Below are 10,267 nucleotides of genomic sequence, written 5' to 3' on the forward strand. Positions count from 1 at the left end.
TATTCCATAAACCAGGGATAAAAAATCAAAACGCTGATTGTCTGAGCAGAATTGTGTGCAAGAATACTGTGGAAAGTCTACCTATATTGGATGTGGACAGCATTAAAGAAAATCAATGTAAGGATGAAGAGTGCCAGAGATTGAAAAAATACCCTCAGTTCAAAACAAGTCCACAAGGAGTCATCTATATAAAGAGGCAGGACAGACAACTGATAGTCGTTCCAAGACGGTTAAGAGAGAAGGTTATTCGTTTACACCATGATATCCCGACAGCAGGTCATGGAGGTATCAAGAAGACGATGTTAAGAATCCAAGAAAAGTTTTATTGGCCGAAAATGAAATTAGATGTTGTCTCCTTTATCAGAGCATGTGATCCATGCAATAAAAGAATGGATTACGGAAAAACTAAAGCACCTTTAGGTAAATTTCAAGAAAGTACAGAATTTGGATACCGGATTTCGTGTGACATTGTTGGCCCATTACCCCTAACAAGCTCCAAAAACAAATACATACTGACAGTTATAGATCATTTTACAAGGTACGGAGAGTTTATTGCATTGCCAGACCAAACTGCAGAAACAATAGCCCGAGCACTTGTGCAGAGAGTCATTACGAAGATGGGAGTACCCTGTGAATTAATTACTGATCAAGGCTCAAATTTCACATCCGAAATAATGAAAAGCATGTGTGCTCTACTAAGAATAAAGAAACTTCAAACCACCGCATATCATCCCATGAGCAATGGTAGAACAGAAAAGAGTTCATAGATCCATACCCAAGATGCTAAGTCATTATGTCAACCGAAATCAAACAGACTGGGACGAGCTCCTACCAATGGTAAATATGGCTTATAACTCTCAAGTGCATGATTCAACAGGATTTTCTCCTTTTGAGCTAGTCTTTGGAAGAGAGATGAAGACTCCCTTAGAAGATGATCTATTGATCACAGAAGAAGATGATGGTTACCCTGATTATGTCGAAGATCTTAAGATGAAGTTGAATGCCGTAAGGAATTTGTCTCAACAATGCCCAAGACCATGCAAGAACCCAGCAAAAGAGACAATACGACAAGAATTCTAAGCTAAATAAATTTGAAGAGGGCCAACGAGTATAACCTTCACGTGCCCCAAGTGAAAAAAGGAAGAGTGAAGAAGTTGTCTAGACCATGGAAAGGTCCATACACAATTGTCAAGGTTATATCAGATTTGAATGTCGTACTCCGAATTAAAAGGAAGAATGTAACTGTACATGTGAATCGAGTAAAACCTGTCACCGAGTTTAAGTTGCAAGAACAAGGAAGTAGCCAAAATGATCCAAAAGCTGCTCAGGTAGCAGAAGAAGAAGAACAGGAAGAAATCATTGAAGAGACCGAAGACCATGAAGAGGCATTCAATAGAGTAGCCGGACAAAATGAAGAACAAGACAGGAGAGAACCAAGCCCAGGAACCGCAGAAGAGCGACCAGGCCCTTTTAGATCCATAAGAGATAGAAGAAAACCGTGTAGATTCAAAGACTATGAAGTTTATTAAATAATAGGAATGTATATACATATTGTTATGACAGTGAACGCGTATTGCATCGTTTATTTAGTAGTTAAAAGTAAACGCAATGTATTGAATAATTATGTATTGTTTGTTATTTGAGGATGTTATATGATACACTAAAATATTCCTCGTTAGTATGTTATGCTTCTTGTCTGATGTGTAAGTAAAAGATGTTTTAGAGTACCACGTAACAAAGTAGAATGCAATAGTTACTCCGAATTGAATGGGTTGTATGCGTGAGTATGAATGTTGTATGACTGTGAAACGAATGTTGATGAATGGGTATGCAAGGTGTGTGAATAAAAGCCAAATTAAAGGATCCAAAACAATTCAAATGTGTGATTGAGTACACTATAAGGAAAGAAGTTATATCTACGCAGGTTAAGATAAGAAACATAAGATCAAGCTGTACGTAATAAAATAAATTCGAATAAGTCAGGATATTCATGAAGTAAACAATTATTAGGATCTAAATGATGATTTCAGGAATACTTGTACTCTTTGTCGAGACAGGAATGGCAGAGAATGAAATGACACAGGGAATCGTTTTCAAGAAACTTCATGACACAATTATTTCCGAGGATGAATGGAAGATTGTATTAGATTTTAATATGATAGAAATAAGAGACGAACTTGAGTCACTTAAGACATTGTGCACAGACTTAGTTTATTATACGAACACTAGTGTAAATGTGTGGGATGAGGACTTTGCTTTCGAATATAGTAGAATTAAGACCGGGATAGACCAGTATGAATCCGATGTAAGTGACTTATTTAGACTTCTACCCACAGAACGCTCCAAGCGAGGACTAGTTGATGCAGGAGGATATGCATTGAAATGGTTGTTTGGTGTGCCCACTAGCGAAGATATGGAACAAGTTAATAGTAAAGTTGAAGAGATAAAAAAGATTAGCGGATCACTGTTGAGTTCTAGAGAAAACCAAATCACCTTAATGAAAGACATGAATGAAAAGATGGTAACAAATACTAAAGCCATATCAGAGATAATGACTAAACTTACTCATTCAAATAGCATGTTAATCACTTCACTCCAAGGATTCGAACAAGAAAAACATTATGCTACATCGTTCATTAACAAAACATTTAAAATCTGTCAGTCCTAGCACGTCATTTAGGTCAAACCATAGATGAAGCAAAGTTAAGAATTGTTGAGTTTAGGCAAGCTTTAGAATTAGTAAACACAGGTAGAATAAGCAGCAAATTACTACCACCCCATGAGTTTGTAAACATATTGCTTGACATAGGAAAAGTCATACCTCGTCATTTGAAACTAATTATACCAGTTAATGAAGAGGACGTATTTATGTATTACACCTTTTGCACTGCTCATGCTTTAGCCACCAAGACAGGAATTAGATTGATCGTAACTGTACCTTTAAGTTCGCAAGACAGACGTCTTGAACTTTATAAAGTAGAAGTTATTCCATTGTACCAAACAAACCTTCAACATTGGTTAAAATGGAATGTACAAGTTGATTATTTGTTGATCTCCAAAGAGAGACAGTATTATGCACCTATCGATTTTAACACACTAAGTCAGTGTAGACTAAGTCATTTTTATTTGTGTCCTAACTCTATAAATGTATTGCATCATAGCGTTAATGATTGTATATTCGCTCTATTCATGGGATCTAACCTAGTCACAGAAAAATGTTCACGAACCTTAACCATAAATGTAACTTCACCTGTATGGATCCAAAACGGCAATGATTGGATCTATAGCCTAAAGGAACCATATAAAGTCATACTTAAACTGTATGAGGAGTTTCTGATGGAGAAAACTCAGTTATCTCTCCACCACATCTAGGTTATTTAGAATTAACTTTAAACAAGTCTGGAATATTAAAACAGGCTTCAAGTTGCGCTATCTTTGGTAAATATAATAAGTTATTCTCGAGGACTCAAGGAAATATAAAATATAAATTTGACATTAACCATTTGCACATCCCAAAGATTAATCTGTTGCTATCTCACGAAGAAAATCTAATCTTTAAAAACAGTAGCTTGTTATTTGAAACAATGCAAAAAGTCAAGGACAATCTTAAAGATAATCACATAGAACTAGACCTTAACAAGCTTTTAAATGATACACATGTTTTTGTACCCTAGTATCAAAGAAAGTATAGAAACCCCACTGAACTATTTCTACATTATCATAGTTTCAATGTTTATTTTGTTCATTTTTGAATAGTGTACTTTGCGTAGTTTTGTTTTGTCACAGGAAAATGCCAACCTGTGCGAGGATGTCCTCAGTTGCTGAGCGGCAAGCCCCAACCATTCGAGTAGAACATGGAACTCCGCTCGCAGAAATTATTCAGGAGTCTTCCTTTGTTCAATTCAATACACCAAGCCCGCCTTGAAGTACGGTATTGTGAAATTCATTGTAGTGCTGAACCAGTCAGGTCAGTGTTGCAAAGACTATATTTGTTATAAATATGTGGGGACTTGCCAAGCTCAAGAAATGTAATGTAGTTAGGAGGACATATATCTTAAGTGATTGTCAATGTCAAGTAGAATTAAATTGTAGATTATAAGAACTTACGCAGCCTAAAATACTATTTTGTCCTTTTAAGTTGTGAAAAAATGATGTAATGTAAAATGTTATCCTATACATTTTTTTTTGAAGTATTGTAAATGTTTGTTATATTCTGAGAATCTAAGATGTATCACCATGAAAATTCCTGTATGATCCATCTTTCCTGAAAGGGAGAGTGATGTAGCGCGCACGCACACTACTATTTTAATATAGTAATTTTTAGATGGTATTTTAGTAATTACACAGTGTGTAAATTAACTGGACTAACCCAAGTCCCTTTAACCGCGTGATGTGAGGTGACTGGCCGTGCTGAGGAAATGCAAGGGTCAGCACTCGTCAGCACGGGTCGGGAGTCGAGTTGAGGGCTCGGAGGTAGGCGGAGGGATTGGCAATGTAGAGTGTGTGAAGTAAGTCTATTTTGGTGGAGTGAGATGCGAACACACCGGTACACATATAGTAGTTTGGGTGCGCCTACGAGTGTTTTAGTGCATTTTGAATATAGATTGGACTCAAACAAAGGAGAAACGTGAGTAATTATTTCAAGACCCTTCTCAACCACTATTCTAAATTTCCCTAACGAGCTAGGGTGGTGGCAGCAAAAAACGCTATCCCTTTTATTAACCATGAGCCTCTCTGGCTAATATCGGAGGGCTTACAATTGTATGTCAGTTATTGAGTTACAGATGGCTATATATACTGAGGGTTCAGAAAAGGTATCAAACTTCATTCAGTGATAGTATTCATTATTTAAAACATATATATCGGGTACATATAGGTAAAGAAATGTTTTTTATAGCCACAACTCACCATTTTACGTTTATTTATTTATCTCCTTAACTATTTGAGGTAAAAAAAAACAAAATTTAACACATAAATTTCAATAGAATGAGAATTAAAAATTACTGTGTTATTTTCATTACTATTAAGCTAATTGCGTTTATTGCAAATGTTTAAATTGAGACAATAAAAGAACCAGTCTAGAAATCTGTCAATGCGGATATATAAAGCGCTCTCTCTCTCTCTCTCCTCTCTCTCTCTCTCTCTCTCTCTCTCTCTCTCTCTCTCTCTCTCTCTCTCTTTTTAAGTGCGGTTTGCGGTAGTGAGTTTTTCTCTTTACTAGACCTTTAATTTGATACCAAACTCGGCCTATGCTTATATTTAAGATTTTCGTCCGACTCCTCACGGGCCGTCCCCCTGAAAAGATAAAATGTCCCTACTGGTCTCAAAAACTAGGTTCTTAATACAAGTGGTGATGTCCAAAATTTAATTTGTATAAGTGAAGCCATACAAAATTAGTGAAAGCGTTTCCATACTTTTTTCCACCCTGTATATATACAGTGCTTTTGTATACCTTCGGTTAAGAAGTGTCAACTATCCTCACTTGTTATTTACTTCAAGTCTAAGATGTATCAAGTCCCATACTTAAAGTTTCTATCATAGCAGAAAAGTAAAGTGTTATATAAAACATAGTTTTTTACAAAAGTGGTATCCGATTTTCTTCACAACCGAAAACACACACTTTTCTGAGTACAATATCTCATCCTGCTAGGAAAGGGTTATAATCCAATAACTTAAAATATACTTTACTATACTATGTGTAACTCAAATTAAATAAGGGTTTTAATTCAATTTTATAGAAATCTCTGGGGAAGATATGAATAGCTAAGAATACTATTATTGCAAATCTTTAACACTTATCGGCCCTTACTGAAGTCAAACATTAAAAAGTGAAATGTGTAAAATCTGTACTTTTCACTATATCTACATATATCTTTCGTATATGGCTACAAAAGGCTGTTACGGAGTAACACTTTAGAAAATGGCACAATAGTAATTATAATTTACTTATTAAAATATTCTATTTCCATGGCAACAAAATTATCTTTTGATACAGATTACGAAATTAAACCAAATTATTTATTGTTGTCACTATTTTAAACCTAACATTTAATCAGTAAAATGGATTACTTGTAAGTACAACTACACACCGATTTTTATTTTAGGAGAATGAGTAACATTCCGTATATTCATCTTTAGACTGAACCAACACTAATATTTATAGCAAAAATAATTTTTAATTAAGATTTATAATATATAGGAATAATTTGTTGCAAGCCTAAAAGAGGTGGGGTCAATAAAACCTTCCGTAAGGGAGGAGACTGATACCAAGAGAAGACAGCCATATCGGTCAGAACAGGTAAAATGCTCTTGGGAAGTCAACAGTCTGAAATTGTACTTACTGCAGGTATAACTATAACTTTATTCAAAATATTAAATTTTGGTCCGTTATAGTTTTTCTTACTTTCATCACTAGTAAAATATCGTATGCATATAACATAATAAGTTTCGCCCCCAAAATACCATAAGGTTTCTACTAAATAATTAAGTGCATTCCAAAGTATATTTCAAGGAAACATAGGAAACAAAAACTAAAGATCTCATCAAATTTAAAGTTATTTGTAGGCTCTCCATTTTATTTTCTCTGGCTCTACAAAACTATGTATGTTGAGGTGAGTCAGAAACTAATAAAAATGTGACACGGGAAACACACTAAAATAAATCTATTTTTAAAACGCTTTTACACACTCTGTAAGTATAATTGAATAGAATGATTTATTCGTAAAAATACTCATTGAAATTAGACCTTTAATTTTAAACAAAATCCTTATAATATTTTCTAAAAATACAACTTTGATATTGGTAAGGGAAACAATTTACAAAACTTTATTGTTTGAAAAATAAAAACTAGCAGCAAATGAATTTTTACAGACTCGGCGAGAGGCACTTAAAAAATTCTTATTGATTGTGAAGAAAAAAGATTCAACGAAGAATTGCAAAACTTGGGACTGTCCTACTTTACCACCGGACAGCTGAAACTTCAGGGACATTAAATTTTGGGATTAAAATTTTTCAGTCCAGTGATTTTTGTATATTGGTTCCAAAATAATACTAGTTTTTATTATATTACTTTTCTTTATTTTTTCAATAGAATTATTAACAATATTATTATATTGATAAATTTATTGTACATTTATTATAAATAATACAAATAAATTAGTGTGATGGTTAATATTATAGTTCACTATGTATAGCCAACTATAAATCATTAGGCTACATAAAGTTATATAACCATTACCTAACTTCTGGAGGATAAATTTTAACAAACCCTTCTCCAAGGATAAAATAACATTCATATCTATATAAAGGCATGGATCAGTAACACAATTTTAAGTACTAAATATAGTCGTTAAATAAATTATGTTTAAATGTATAACCCTCTATTAGTTAAGAAAAGTTTTGAATTTGATGGTAACATATTGTATACAAAAGTAGTGTATCAAACTAATTTTTGACATTTAAAGAACAAAATTATTTTTCAGTAAACACAAACATATAGCAGTTTTGAGTAAAACAATATTTATTACCAGTCAATATAGTTTGCGTATGTCATGAAGACCAAACATAATTCTGGTATAAGTTTTATTTTATAATTATTTGTACTTAGAATTGTAGCACATCAGAACACTATTCATGCAAAACAAATATTTTTTTAAGTAATTGATAACAGTCTTTTTATGTACTATAATATTAAAACAAATAACATATGTGAAGATATAAACTGAATATAGAGTCGTATTTAGTAAAAAATTTATATTGTATTTCTTATACGTGTATATAAATTCATAATTCTTTTGTGAACGTTTGTTATAATGATAGATAGTTTCAAAGGATAGTAGGATTCCGGGCAATTGCAATGGAGTTCAATACTAAAAACGTATAACACTGTGATTCGTGGATTGAAATCTGCCATACTCATCGGATGTAAAAACTCTAATGCGTTAATAAAGGACAATACATCAGTCGTCAGCCACTCTAAAATCGAATAGATAACTGTTAGACGAACGGCAACGAAAGAGCAAACTGGAGATAATTAACTAAAGCTGTCACTTCACAGGAGCCGACAGCACAAACACGCCACACCCGAACTAACGAAGGTTGTCTAATGGGATTTCGTTAATTATTTTCCGGAATGTATTGAGTATATAATATTTATTCCTAAGCGACGTTACCTGCCGAATTTCTCATAGATTTTGAAATTGCCTAATAGTATAAAAAACATTCTCTGTTTCATTAATTTTACTAACATTTTGTATAATTACTTAAAATACACTCTCTATTAATGCCCCCATGGACCGACGACTTTATTATATATTACACATTTGTTACCTGATTTCCATTATAAGTAAAATAATTTAAAATAAAAATTATTTAACAATTAACATTTAATGTATTTTTTTATATTAGCATTATTAGTAACATTAGAGTAAATTCTCATAGAAAAATTGTTTTTATTTTATTCACAGAGGATTAATATATGAGATATTGAAAAAAAAATAATAAGGTATTTTAAAAATATACTACTACAACTAATAGTGCAGCATATATAATACGTATATGCACAAGGAAGCTAAATAAATCCTTTCATTATTATTATCAGGTAAACTTCGTAAATAAAGTTGACCGTAGAAACAAACCAGTTACAAAGCTTTTGTATAAATAAAGAACAGACATACCGTGGAAATGAATGATATTGAGATTTTCCTTCTTAGATTAGACTGATGGTTTGCTCAGTAATACTGTTTCGTGTGAATGTTGCATTTCTAACCACATGATATATACATTAGTAATATGAATGTACAATAATATGGTGCTTCATAAAGTGACTGAAACCTTGGATTTAGTAAAAAATTTAATTAATGCTAGTATTGTATTATGAATTGTATTGATACATATACTTATTAATTAAAAAATGAAGGTACCGGACCAGTTAAAGATTCCATACACTTTCTTTTCTTTAAAATTAAAATTTTTATTCTATGTAAACATTAACACATATTTTACACATAGCTGATTGGAAATCGTGCTAGTTTAGAATTTGTTTGTATAATTCGTTTTCTTGTTATATTTTTAATTGGTTTGAGTTCTGTTTGTTTCTTAATCTGTGGCTTTAAGAAGTTTCTATGAACCCTAAAATTTAAAATATGAACTGCACTACTTTCTTAAAAATTTTCTTTATTTTTACCTCTGATTTCACCCTACTGCTATGAAATAAAAAAGCCCATCCTAATCAATTACAAACTTTTAAGCCCTTCGATTAATCCAGTATCCAAACTTTGATTGGTCCAGCATCCAAACTTTCATGCAAACTCTCTCACTCATCACATTCTTAACTGAACCGTAAGTATCGGTTAAGTATCGAAGAATCGAGACGAAACCTTCAGCCTAATGCAATTTCGTGGAATTCAGCTTAGTCTAAGTAAATTTCGTCCTTCAAGAGATCTGAACACCGATTCTTGCTGTAGGAATAACTACATAGCATTGCTTTAAGTAATTAGCTTTATTAATTGAATTTTGGAAACAACAGGTATGTGCCATATAGTGTAAAACATGAAACAAATATGTGATGGAAGGTACGGTATGACCGGAGCTGTACCAACAAGTCGTTAGTGGGGAATGTCCCGCACCAACTGGCGGGATGGGTATTTAGCCATCACAACAGGCCAATATTTGGTCCGGCTAATGCTCGTGTAACGTGTTACAGACACAATCATTAGTGCCTATTTGACACAGTACATCAGCTCTTAAAATTTGTTCCTGAACTTTGATCAGTGAATAGTGCGTTAAAGTTTTATTCTAAAGAGGATGGTTGCTATACTGATGACCAGAATAAGGAATTCAGATTTACCATCGAAAACGTATTTTACAATACTAACGTCCTGAAATCTCCTAGCTGCTTACGCTTCCTGATCGTCATAAGTGGCATACAATTTTCAGAGAAGTAAAGTAAGTGATAAGACAGCAAGGCACTTCTATGCATGTCTTCAACAACCTGTATGATTGACGGTTTATTATATTCCCTACAGAGATGTTTTGACAAAGTTGTCTCAAAGGAATATGTTTATGCCTACACAAAGCTACATAATGTATGTCGAATATTTGATTATCAAATTCTCTTAATCATTGCTATATGTGTTTTAATATCACTAATATAAATAAATTAAACTTAACTTTATGATTATATAATTTAGAATTTTAGGAAAACAAAAGTATGACAAATAATAAATGCTTTCTAAATGATCGCTGTTGAGTTTGAAGCCAGAACACG

General features: G+C 32.9%; 1 long non-coding RNA gene across 1 annotated transcript; it reads left to right on the top strand.

Moving 5' to 3' along the window:
- The first annotated feature begins 5,984 nt into the window (after window positions 1-5,984).
- LOC124373525 lies at window positions 5,985-6,392 on the top strand. The gene is made up of 2 exons (XR_006923446.1): window positions 5,985-6,071; window positions 6,217-6,392. It is a non-coding gene; the product is annotated as an uncharacterized LOC124373525 (long non-coding RNA).
- Window positions 6,393-10,267: the final 3,875 nt, after the last annotated feature.

This window comes from Homalodisca vitripennis, unplaced genomic scaffold, assembly GCF_021130785.1.
Source record: "Homalodisca vitripennis isolate AUS2020 unplaced genomic scaffold, UT_GWSS_2.1 ScUCBcl_5833;HRSCAF=12756, whole genome shotgun sequence".
NCBI classification, from domain to species: domain Eukaryota; kingdom Metazoa; phylum Arthropoda; class Insecta; order Hemiptera; family Cicadellidae; genus Homalodisca; species Homalodisca vitripennis.